General features: G+C 50.6%; 1 long non-coding RNA gene across 1 annotated transcript; it reads left to right on the forward strand.

Annotated features, from left to right (window-relative positions):
* Positions 1-257: 257 nt before the first annotated feature.
* On the forward strand, positions 258-3019 carry LOC140685236 (uncharacterized). Its single transcript, XR_012058537.1, has 3 exons — positions 258-398; positions 1426-1548; positions 2801-3019. It is a non-coding gene; the product is annotated as an uncharacterized lncRNA (long non-coding RNA).
* The last annotated feature ends 6618 nt before the right edge of the window (positions 3020-9637 follow it).

Consider the following 9637-nt stretch of genomic DNA (forward strand, 5'->3'; position numbering starts at 1 on the left):
CCATTGTGCCTGGCTGCTCCCCAGTGTCCTTCCAGAGGTGCCTGCAGAGCAAGAAAGGGTCACTGACTTTGGAGGTTTATTCCTGGCTCTGCCAGAGACATACAGAAATTAGGAACACTTAGAATGGCATCATCAGATGAAAAAGACCCCTAAATTAGACACCTCTCTCTGCACTTGACAGCTAAAGAGAAGCAGTGTGCACAGAGGGTGTTTTACCTTTCTGGGAAGTCATTCTTTGGAGGTTTAATGTTATTCCTCCTTCAGCCTCTCCCCTGTGCACGCTGGGGCAGAGTCAGCTCTGCTGAGCTCCAGGAGCCTGCTCCAACTCCTGCCCCTGCTACCTGTGGCTCTGCAGATTTGCAGAGTGGGTGCCTCAGAAATGGAGCCTCCTGGCTGGGGTAAGGATGTTTTTAACTGCTTTGAGATCTTGGTCTGGCAGGAGTGGACGTGGCTGCTTACACCTTCTTCCCTGAGTGAACGCAGACACGCAATTCCTGCTTCTGCTCATGCAACATTTAAAGCCAAGTGCTTCTGACAAACAGGAGGGAAGATAGACTTTATTAAAAATAAAAATAAAATCTCCTGAGGTGTGATCAGGCACTGATAACTCTTCCTGGGCTTTGCTAGTATTTTGTTCTGTTTCTCGGCTATCACAGGTGGCAGCAGTGAAGAAACTCTGCTCTGATATTGATAACAATCCTGTGTGTGCAGGTGGAGGGGTGATTTTGATGTTTATCAAGATAATTAATGTGCTACTGCACTCTTTTTATTACAATTGTATTGAATCCAAGGCAGAGTCAGTCCAAACGACTGGGCATTCCCATTGAAAAAAAAAAATTAAAATATTATTATTTTGAAATATGATTAAAGAACAGTGAATATAAAGGAATGGCCCTGATGCTTCATGTGCTTCTTCATCCTTTGTTTGCTCTCTCTATCCTTCCCCAGCTGAAATTCAGCAGCTGCTCCCATCTGTGCCACGTGTACCAGCACAGCCCCAGCCTGGAGCAGGACACTGGGGAAAAGCAATCACAACCTAATCACCTTGGTTTTACAAAATTCAGGTTTTAGAAAATGCAAATTATTTTTATTTTGCTGCATTCTACCATGCCTGCAGTGAGCTGTGACCCCAAAAGCATGTCCTTGGGAAGAGGCCACTTTGCTTTTCCAAAGTACCAATTGCACCGTGGCTTCCATGTCCCTTTTTGGCAACAACAACAATTATCCATGAAGCAACTCCCATGTCCCAGGCAGTATTGGGGGGGGGTGGGGGGGTCGTAAAGCAAAGAGAGTGATGTGAATAAGGTCAAATTTGGTTCATCTGGCCCAGCTAGTATGGGATTTGCATGCCTCACTGCAGGATCCCAAAGAAACCTGAATCCAGCTCAATTTTTTTCTCACAATTCATCATGTTTTGCCCACCAGCACCAGCAAAACCATGTGTGTTTGCCTAACTGTGCCTTGCCTGGCTGTTACATGTCCCAGAGGAATGGGAGAAGGGAACACCATGGACAGAGGATGTGGCTTGGTGGATTGTTCCTGAAGAAGGTAAATTCTATGCCTCAGAGCTCTGCATAAATCCAAGATTTGAAGGATTATCAGGTGCTGGAGAGACCTAGGTTTGGAAACAGCTGCTGGTGGCTGTTTAGATGTTTTTCAGTGCTGGCGAGAAGCTGGGTGTGCTTCCTACCTTTCCATTGGGGTGAGGGCTCCAGGATCACCCTAAATCTCTGCAGGGCCTTTGGTATCATGCTGAGAGCACAGGCAGTAAATTAATTGACTCCACCACACACCCAGTGCCACTGGACTCTGTTTTGGGGCACATCCCTCCCCGCTGGGGCTGTGAGCTGGCACTGCTGGGTGAGATGCCCGGCTGGGGAAATGTCTGGGATGCACAGCTGGTCAGTGAGAAGAGCCTGATGCTAACTGAGTTAGCCCAGGGATGAGCAAAAACCTGTCATGAGCCAACAGATCTGATTTGTGTTTGAAAAAATCCCTGGTGTGCCATAAATCTGTCAGCTCTCAGGGAGACAAAACAAAACTCCCTAATCCCCCTGGTCAGATTTAAACCCGGGCTTGTCTCTCAAACAAAACCTGTGGGAGTTCAGGGCTTCCCTCTGGCTGTCCTGGCAGGTCTGGGACCCTGGCAGGGGTCAGGAACCCCCCTGGACAGAGCCCCCAGAGACACTGTCTGTGATCTCTGCCCATGGAAAAGAGTTTTCAATCTTACAGGATGAATTACCAGCTCTGAGTGTTTGATATAAGTAATAATTAAGTGTGGCACGGGTGCAAAAGTAAAATTTTAGGATTCTAGATTAGGGGTCCAAAGGGGACAAGATGGAGGAAATTGGGTGTGCCTTGTCCTTTTCCTCCTTCTTCATGCCCTCCATGTTTCACTGTGGTGTTGGCATTTTTCTGTTGGTTCAGGCTGGGGACACACTGTTCAACGTAGGTGACAGATATTGGCACGTTATTGTAAATCCAGCACAGGTAGTTTGTGGTATTTAATGTTTGTACCATCCCACTGAGGGCAGAGCCCCACACGCTGCCCTGCAGGACAGAGCTGCGGCAGGGCAGCAGAACATGTTAGAGATAAACAGAATAAACAACCTTGGAACCAGCACAGACCAATTATGGCTTCTGCTTTGGCAGTGGGGCAGAAGGACAGAGACTTTCTACAATCTGGGAATCATCAATATCACAGATTCCAACAAAAACCCTCCTGTCTCACGGCCATGGGGGATGGGGGAAACTGAGGCACAGCTATCCACCCCTGCCCTCCCATGTCATTACCTTGCAGGGCTGCGAGAGCAGAGGCTCACAGAGGAGCACTGGGAAATGTTCCTATTGATCGGAAATGAATAATTATCACCCGCTCCCCGTTCCAGGGGCTCGCGGTGAGCGGAAGAGCGGAAGCACTAAGCAGGATTAATAACTACTTTTCATTACTTTTAATGCAAACTATTGATTTTAAAGTGTTGTAGGGTATGACAGTTTATTACAATAAGACAATAAAACAGACTATATGAAATAATTGAGAATAATCTCTTTCCTTTTCCTGCACGACACAAGGACATTATGTTCTGTGCTTGTGGAGACATTTATGGCAAACTCTATCCAGCAATGGCAGCTTAAGCACTCTATAAAACAGCACTTTGGAGCTGGAGTATTATAAATAATAGGCAATAAAACTGGTAAATGGGGCTTTAATTTGATTCCATTATGTCACGGAATGACAGGAAGGAGGGGGCAGAGCAGGGAGGGGAGGTGATGCCGAGCTCTGTTTGGGAGCCCGGGGTGCTCCGTGGTGGAACAGACCACAGCGCTGCAAGAGGCCTGGGTCGTGCCAAACCCCAGCCCAGCCGTGGGCTCCATCCTGCCAGGTGGCATCCAGAGAGCCCCTGCAGGGCTCCTCGCTGCAGCCAGCGCTGGGGTGGCAGCAGGACACTGCTGTCACAGGGCTGAAGGCTCCAGGAGCATGGTCAGGTCTCCACTGAGCCAGGTACCAAATATTTGGGGTACTACCCCAAGACCTGCACGCTGCTGCCAGGTCTCTGACTGCAGGTGCTCCCTTTTTCTGTGCCTCCTGCCCCAAACTGGCCAGCACTGCCCTTCCCAGCCCCAGCTCTGGTGAGCACAGTGACCCTGGGGAGGCTCCTGCACAGCTTTTACTGTTCTCAGCACAAACCCTCCTCAGGAAGAGCTGCTGCTTGCCAAGGACTGGGGTACACCTGATCATCAGCCTCAGACCAAGTGTGCCCCACAGCGTGCTCAGTCGAAATGACCACCAGGAATAGATGGATTTTATTCCTCATCACTCCAGAAAATCCTGTGCGAGGGGGGTCTCTGCAAAGCTCCTGGAGAAACCAGCGTGCAGCATCACTGCTTCCCAGCAGGAATGCCCCTGGCACAGAGGGTGGCACTTGGGGTGGGCTGGGGGTTCAGGGGACCATAACAAACCACAGAGCCTGTGGCTCAGGGCTCCTGGCTCCCCCCGGAGTGCTCAGACTGGGCCATTACCCACTGATGGATTTGTGAAACCAGCTGGGAGTCCCAGCCCAGTGCTTCCCACTGCAAAGCTGTTCCTGTTAATTGGGCACCTCCTCATCAAGGCTGGGGAGGGAATGTGCACCAGAGATCGAGGGCCAAAGGTGGAGAAGGGCCTGAGGAAGGTCTGGACACGTTTCAATGCCCTGTTGCATGGTTCCCTCCAGCCCATCAGGTCATGTGTGGAGCTCTTGTGCTGCCCATGTACCCCCTGCTCACCCTCACCCCTCACACTGCCTAAAAACACCTCACAAAAAGGACTCAAAGGCTCTGGTACAGAAAAGCACCTGGGCAGGGGCTGACCTTGATGAAGAGTTGGGTCTTTTCCACTCCCTCAGGTCCTTATGGACCCAGAAGGATCTGAAAGGTGAGAGAGGAGGCAGCTCATCATATCCCTGTGCCTGGAGTGTGAAATGAGGCTGGCCAAGACCCACGTGGACCTTCCATGGCCTGGTGGGTTCTAAATTGCTGTGCACTGGCCCAGTTAATGTGGAATTGGAAAGGACTGGAGAGCAGTGAGCAGCCAGGACCTGGAGAACACGGGTGGGATGGTCACATCTGGCCCGAGCTGACTCCTGCAGATGTAGCACTGGGGCTGCCACCTGCATTTTGGAGCCCTGAAGAGCCTCCAGCAGGACAGTGCTCCCCTGGAGCAGTGCTGTACCAGCTCCCCTCCTTCCCACCCATCCTGTCCCCCTCCCAGACGTGCCTGCAGTGGCCCCAGCTCCCCAGGCACATCATTACTGCTCTGAGGGGTTTTGTACGTCCAAGCAGTGATACTTCTGCACTTTGTTCTCAGTTTCAAAACCCCAGCTCTTCCCAGATTCTTCTGCAGAGAATCGTGGTGTCCCTTGGGCTTTTCCAGCCTCTTCTCTAAGCATATCATCAGGGCTGCTTTAAGAGAGAAGATTACCCACACAGCAGAGCAGAGAAGCCCTATTGAAGGTATTTGGAGCTGCTCTATACCCAAAATAAGCAGCACAAAGGGAAGCACTGAACTAACTTTGCTGCGGAGGCAAGAAGGAGGTTTGGGCTCTGGATTTTAATGGGCTTTTCTTTTGGTGCCTGAATTCTGATTGCATCAGGATGTGCATGTCCCATCCCATGGCACTGAACACTGCTGATATTATAGAATAGTGGAATATTGCCTGGTTGCACACTGGGTTACAAACCAGATTTTTTGTGGACAACAGGATCATTAAGGTTGGAAGAGATGATTAAAATCATCAAGTCCAACTGTCGACAAGCCCACCCAGCACTGGCAGCTTGGCACGGAGGAGACAGACTACAAAGGGGGCAGGGACAAAAGCTCTGGGAGAGAAGGAGTGCTGGCTGGGACTCTGCAGTGTGTGAGGCAAGGTTGGAGATGGGAAAGAGACCTGCCAGGACAGGAGGGCACAGCTCATTCCTGACACAGCTCCAGGAAAATGTCACCCAGGATTAATTGGGGTCTGCAGGAAAGGGGAGAAGACAGGAGAAGGGGTGGAGGAGAGCAAGCTGGCTTTGAGGAGAGGTGCAGCAGGGTAGGAGGACAGGTACATGATGGTCTGTGTGGGGTGACTGTTGCTTCCACTGGGAGTCCTGGGTGGCTGCAGGAGGCTCTGGTGAGGATGGGCAGCTGCTGCTGCTCCTGCTGCCTGTCAACTTGCCATGGCAACCAGCAGCATCCCAGGAGGAAGAGGAGGAAGGGGAGGAAGAGCAGGCCAGCCTGTCCCACCATGGGGTTTGAGCAGGGAGTTTTGTCCCAGGAGAGAAAAGAGCAGCATGAGGCCCATGGCACTGTGGGTGTGTGGTGCCCACTGTCCCCTGACCATGCAGGAGGCCTGGTCCAGCTCTCCTCCTTGACCAACCACCCCAGCTTAGCTTCCATTACACCTGAACATCTTAATATGACTCCAAACCTCACACTTCCCTGCTCCAGAGGGGCACCCATGGAAAAATTACCATTTGGAGACATCCTTGTGCTGGGAGAGCTGATAAGGAAGAAACACTCTGCTCTGGGTTACTTTCATTCCATTTCACTTTCATTCTTCTGGTCCCCAAGAAAGGACTACAGAGGGGATACAGATTTCCTCACTCCCTTTTGTCTGAGCAGTAAATCTGCCAGCTTGAGTGTTTCAGGAAATAAAGGGTGATACGCTCTGAATGCACAAACTCCTGCACACATGCATACACAGATGCAACTGCTTTCAGTGCTTGGGGAAATTGGTTTCATTTCCTAATGGAATATCTGTACTTAGGCCCAGAAATGGCTTTCCACATTTTTTCTAGTGCAGCCCTGTCATACACCTGCAGGAATTAAGCAGTTGGCTGTAATGACATGGCTAATGAGGGGAATGGATTAATGAGATGGGGTCAGGGAGCTGCTGTGTGGGGCAGGAGGGGCTGAGCATGACCCCACCGTAGGACAAAGCCCCGCGGAGGGACCCGGGTGGACAAGAGAAGCAATGCAAAAAGGAAGGTGAGACAAGGAGAGAGAGGACTTTGCCAGGAGGCTCAGCCAGACTCTCCATCTGAGAAATCAAGCTGTGAAAGCAGTGAGAAGCAGGTGTGAATGGTTTTCTGCCCGCCTCAGGATGGGGTTGGGATGGAAAGCTGGGGTGATGCAGAGGAAGAGATATTCCTGCATTTAATGTCTCTCTTTGCACTGGCTCCAGGCCACCCTGGCTGAACACTCACAGTTTGTGCTGAAGTGTTGGAGAACTGAAAAGGCCCGAGGCTGTGCTGGCTGGTCCCTGGCATCTTGCATTTCAAATGCCTTGAAAATGTGGATTTGATGCTTCCCCTTTTATTTATTATATTTAAAGCAGTTTTGCCAGGGGCATAGCTCTAGAGGACAGGCAGATTTCTCTCCTGAGGATCCAGGAGCTGGGCTGTGGAAGCTGCAGATGCGGCAAGGCAGGACCCCACCAGCATCCAGCTGTGCCAAAATCTGAGAGCAGAGAGGGGCTGGGATGGCTGGGCTGGCAGGAAGAGTGTGCCGGCCTGGCTGAGGAGCAGGAGCAAGCAGGGAGCGTGATTCACTTGCTGTGCTCCCCTCCTGCCAGCCGGGCAGTTTTTATCAACACCAGGCAGCTGTAAATGTTCTCTCAGCAGCAGGGACCTGGGAGCTGAGAGTGCAGCTCAGCTGAGTGTGTTATTGGATTATCAGCTGATTAGAGCTGTTAAGAGCCCGCTCTTGAATAATCAACATGGTGCTTTTTGGCTGCTGGGTACCAGCGGGAGGGGAAGGGAGGCAGTGCAGAGCCTGGCTGATGTTGATTCATGAACCCTCGTGTTGCCATCAGCTTGGTGGGGAGCTGGGATGCCCCATCTGCCCCAGACCTCACCTCGGCAAACTCTACAGGGGCTCCTCCTCCTTCCCTGGCACAGGTTTCAGTGCACAGGGGTAGAATCTGGAGAGTCTTGATGACGTGGGGAAGATGCCCCTGCATACCTGTGGTATGCTTGATCAACCCAGAGCGTGTTGGATACTTGGCTGTGAGCCTGTGGTCCTGCAGAAGGGGTGGCCCAGGTCTTGTATGTGGCGATGGAAGAGCTGAATCCCTGCACTGGCTGAGATCATGGGTGGGGATGTGGGTGTCCCATTGCAAAAGGGGCTCACTAACCACAGTAGGGGCAGGGAGAATTTTCCAGCAGTGTAAGAGAGGTCAGAAGCTTAGAAGGAGCTTGCAGTGATGCTGTGGAGTGGATTTCTGTTGAGATAAGGCAAGACAGAGGCCCAGGGATGGAGCTGTGTTAGCAAAGATTGTGCTGGGAGCATTTTAAGTGAAGAAAGCACAATGTTCCCTTTCCTCTGCCTCTCCTTTGTACTGACTACAGCAGTGTTTGGGCGACAGAGCAACAGCAATGTGCCTGCTGGCCCTTCTTTCTCTTTCTTTTCACCTTCTTTCTACTTTTAAAGGTTGGTTTGGCCTGCTGCTGAGTCACAGTTTCCCCTGGAGAAGCTTCCTACAGCCCCCCTGCAGCAGGAGTCATCCTGCTCTCCTTTGATGTGGAGTTTTTGCTCCCTGGACTCCTTCTGGTGGTCTTTGGCTTGGATACCACAATCCAACAGTAACTTCACGAGCCGTGTTCTTCCTGTCAGTCACAATGTTCCTGTCCCCAGTAAAATCAATGGCCTGACACCGGTGTGAGGGGAGAATTTGGTATTATAAGGAATAATAAATCACAAGCATATTGACTGTACCCTGATATTCATGGGTCCTGAGTGATAAAGACAGAATATCCCTCTCTCCAGACCCTTCTCTGCTCTCTGTGCCTCTAAGCTCTTGGACATGTTTCCCATGGGATATATTTCTTGAGTTTACAGAGCAGTGAAACCAAACAAGTTCCAGGCTGGAAGGAACAGGTCTCAAGTTCACGCACAAAAGGGTTTGAAGAAGAAAGACTTTAACAAGAGTGTGGGATAAGGGAGAAGAAAAGAAGCCATGCATTAGATAACATGATTTATATATGTACAGTGCAATTCAGGAAAGAGAGTGTGTCTAATTAGAACTTGCAACATGCCCAAGAAGGCTCAGAGTGAAGACTTCTGCCTCTAGGCTTCTTGGTAATTAGTAATTCTGTAATTACACAATGGTTTGGGGTTGGAAAGGACCGGGAAGATCATCTTGTTCCACCCCCTGTCCTGGGCAGGGACATTGTCCACTATCCCAGGTTGCTCCAAGCCCTGTCCAACCTGGCCTTGGACACTGCAGGGATGGGGTTATGGCTCCAAACAGCCTGATCCTTTTAGCTTTTTTTCAGTGGTGCTCAGGGACAGGACACATTCCAAACTCACCTGGACTCATTCCTGTGTCACCTGCTCCAGGTGACCCTGCCTTGTCAGGGGGGTTGGACTGGGCGCTCCAACCCAGGTGGTTCTGTGATTCCACAGAGAAGGACACCTGAAAATCTCCTTCAGCTGAGCCTCCATCTTCATTCTCCAAGGTCCTTGTGCAGGTACTCCTCCTGGTCACAGTCAGACCCCTCCCCACGTCTGCACTGCACAGAGCCCAGGGAGGCAAAGGAGGATCTGGCTGTGCTGCTCAGGAACACGGACCCTTTCCATTATGCAATAATTAAATTGCCTGTAATTATGTTCTTGACAGTGAAATGCAGGCAGTAAATGATCCTAACATTCCACGCTCCTTCCCTCTTCCCAGGACTCCCCCAGCTGCCCCTCCCCTCTAAATGCTGAATTATTTTACAGTTGATAGTTCCTTAGATTTGCCGACCTTTAAAAACTGAACACTACATGCCTGTTGAATTTTAATCAATTTATTTTTTTCAACTGGAAATGTCAGACTTCTGTACAGAATTACTTGGTGCTGGCTGATGTGACAAAGACTCAAAGTTCAGCATCTGAAGCCGCGGAGGAGCAGCGCCTTGCGTGCATTAGCACAGATAATTTGCAGGATGTGAAAATGAGAGCGGGAGTGAGGGAGCATATATTTTTCATTAGCTTTGGTTTAGAGGGTTCGGGAACCTGCATTTATTTCATCCGGAGAACTCTGGCCTCATTAAATCCAGACAGGGCTGGTGATGACTGGAAGGAAGAAGCTGCGAAGGCCATTAAAGGGCAGGAGGTGAAGCGAGGTCACCGGTG

This window comes from Taeniopygia guttata, chromosome 17, assembly GCF_048771995.1.
Source record: "Taeniopygia guttata chromosome 17, bTaeGut7.mat, whole genome shotgun sequence".
NCBI classification, from domain to species: domain Eukaryota; kingdom Metazoa; phylum Chordata; class Aves; order Passeriformes; family Estrildidae; genus Taeniopygia; species Taeniopygia guttata.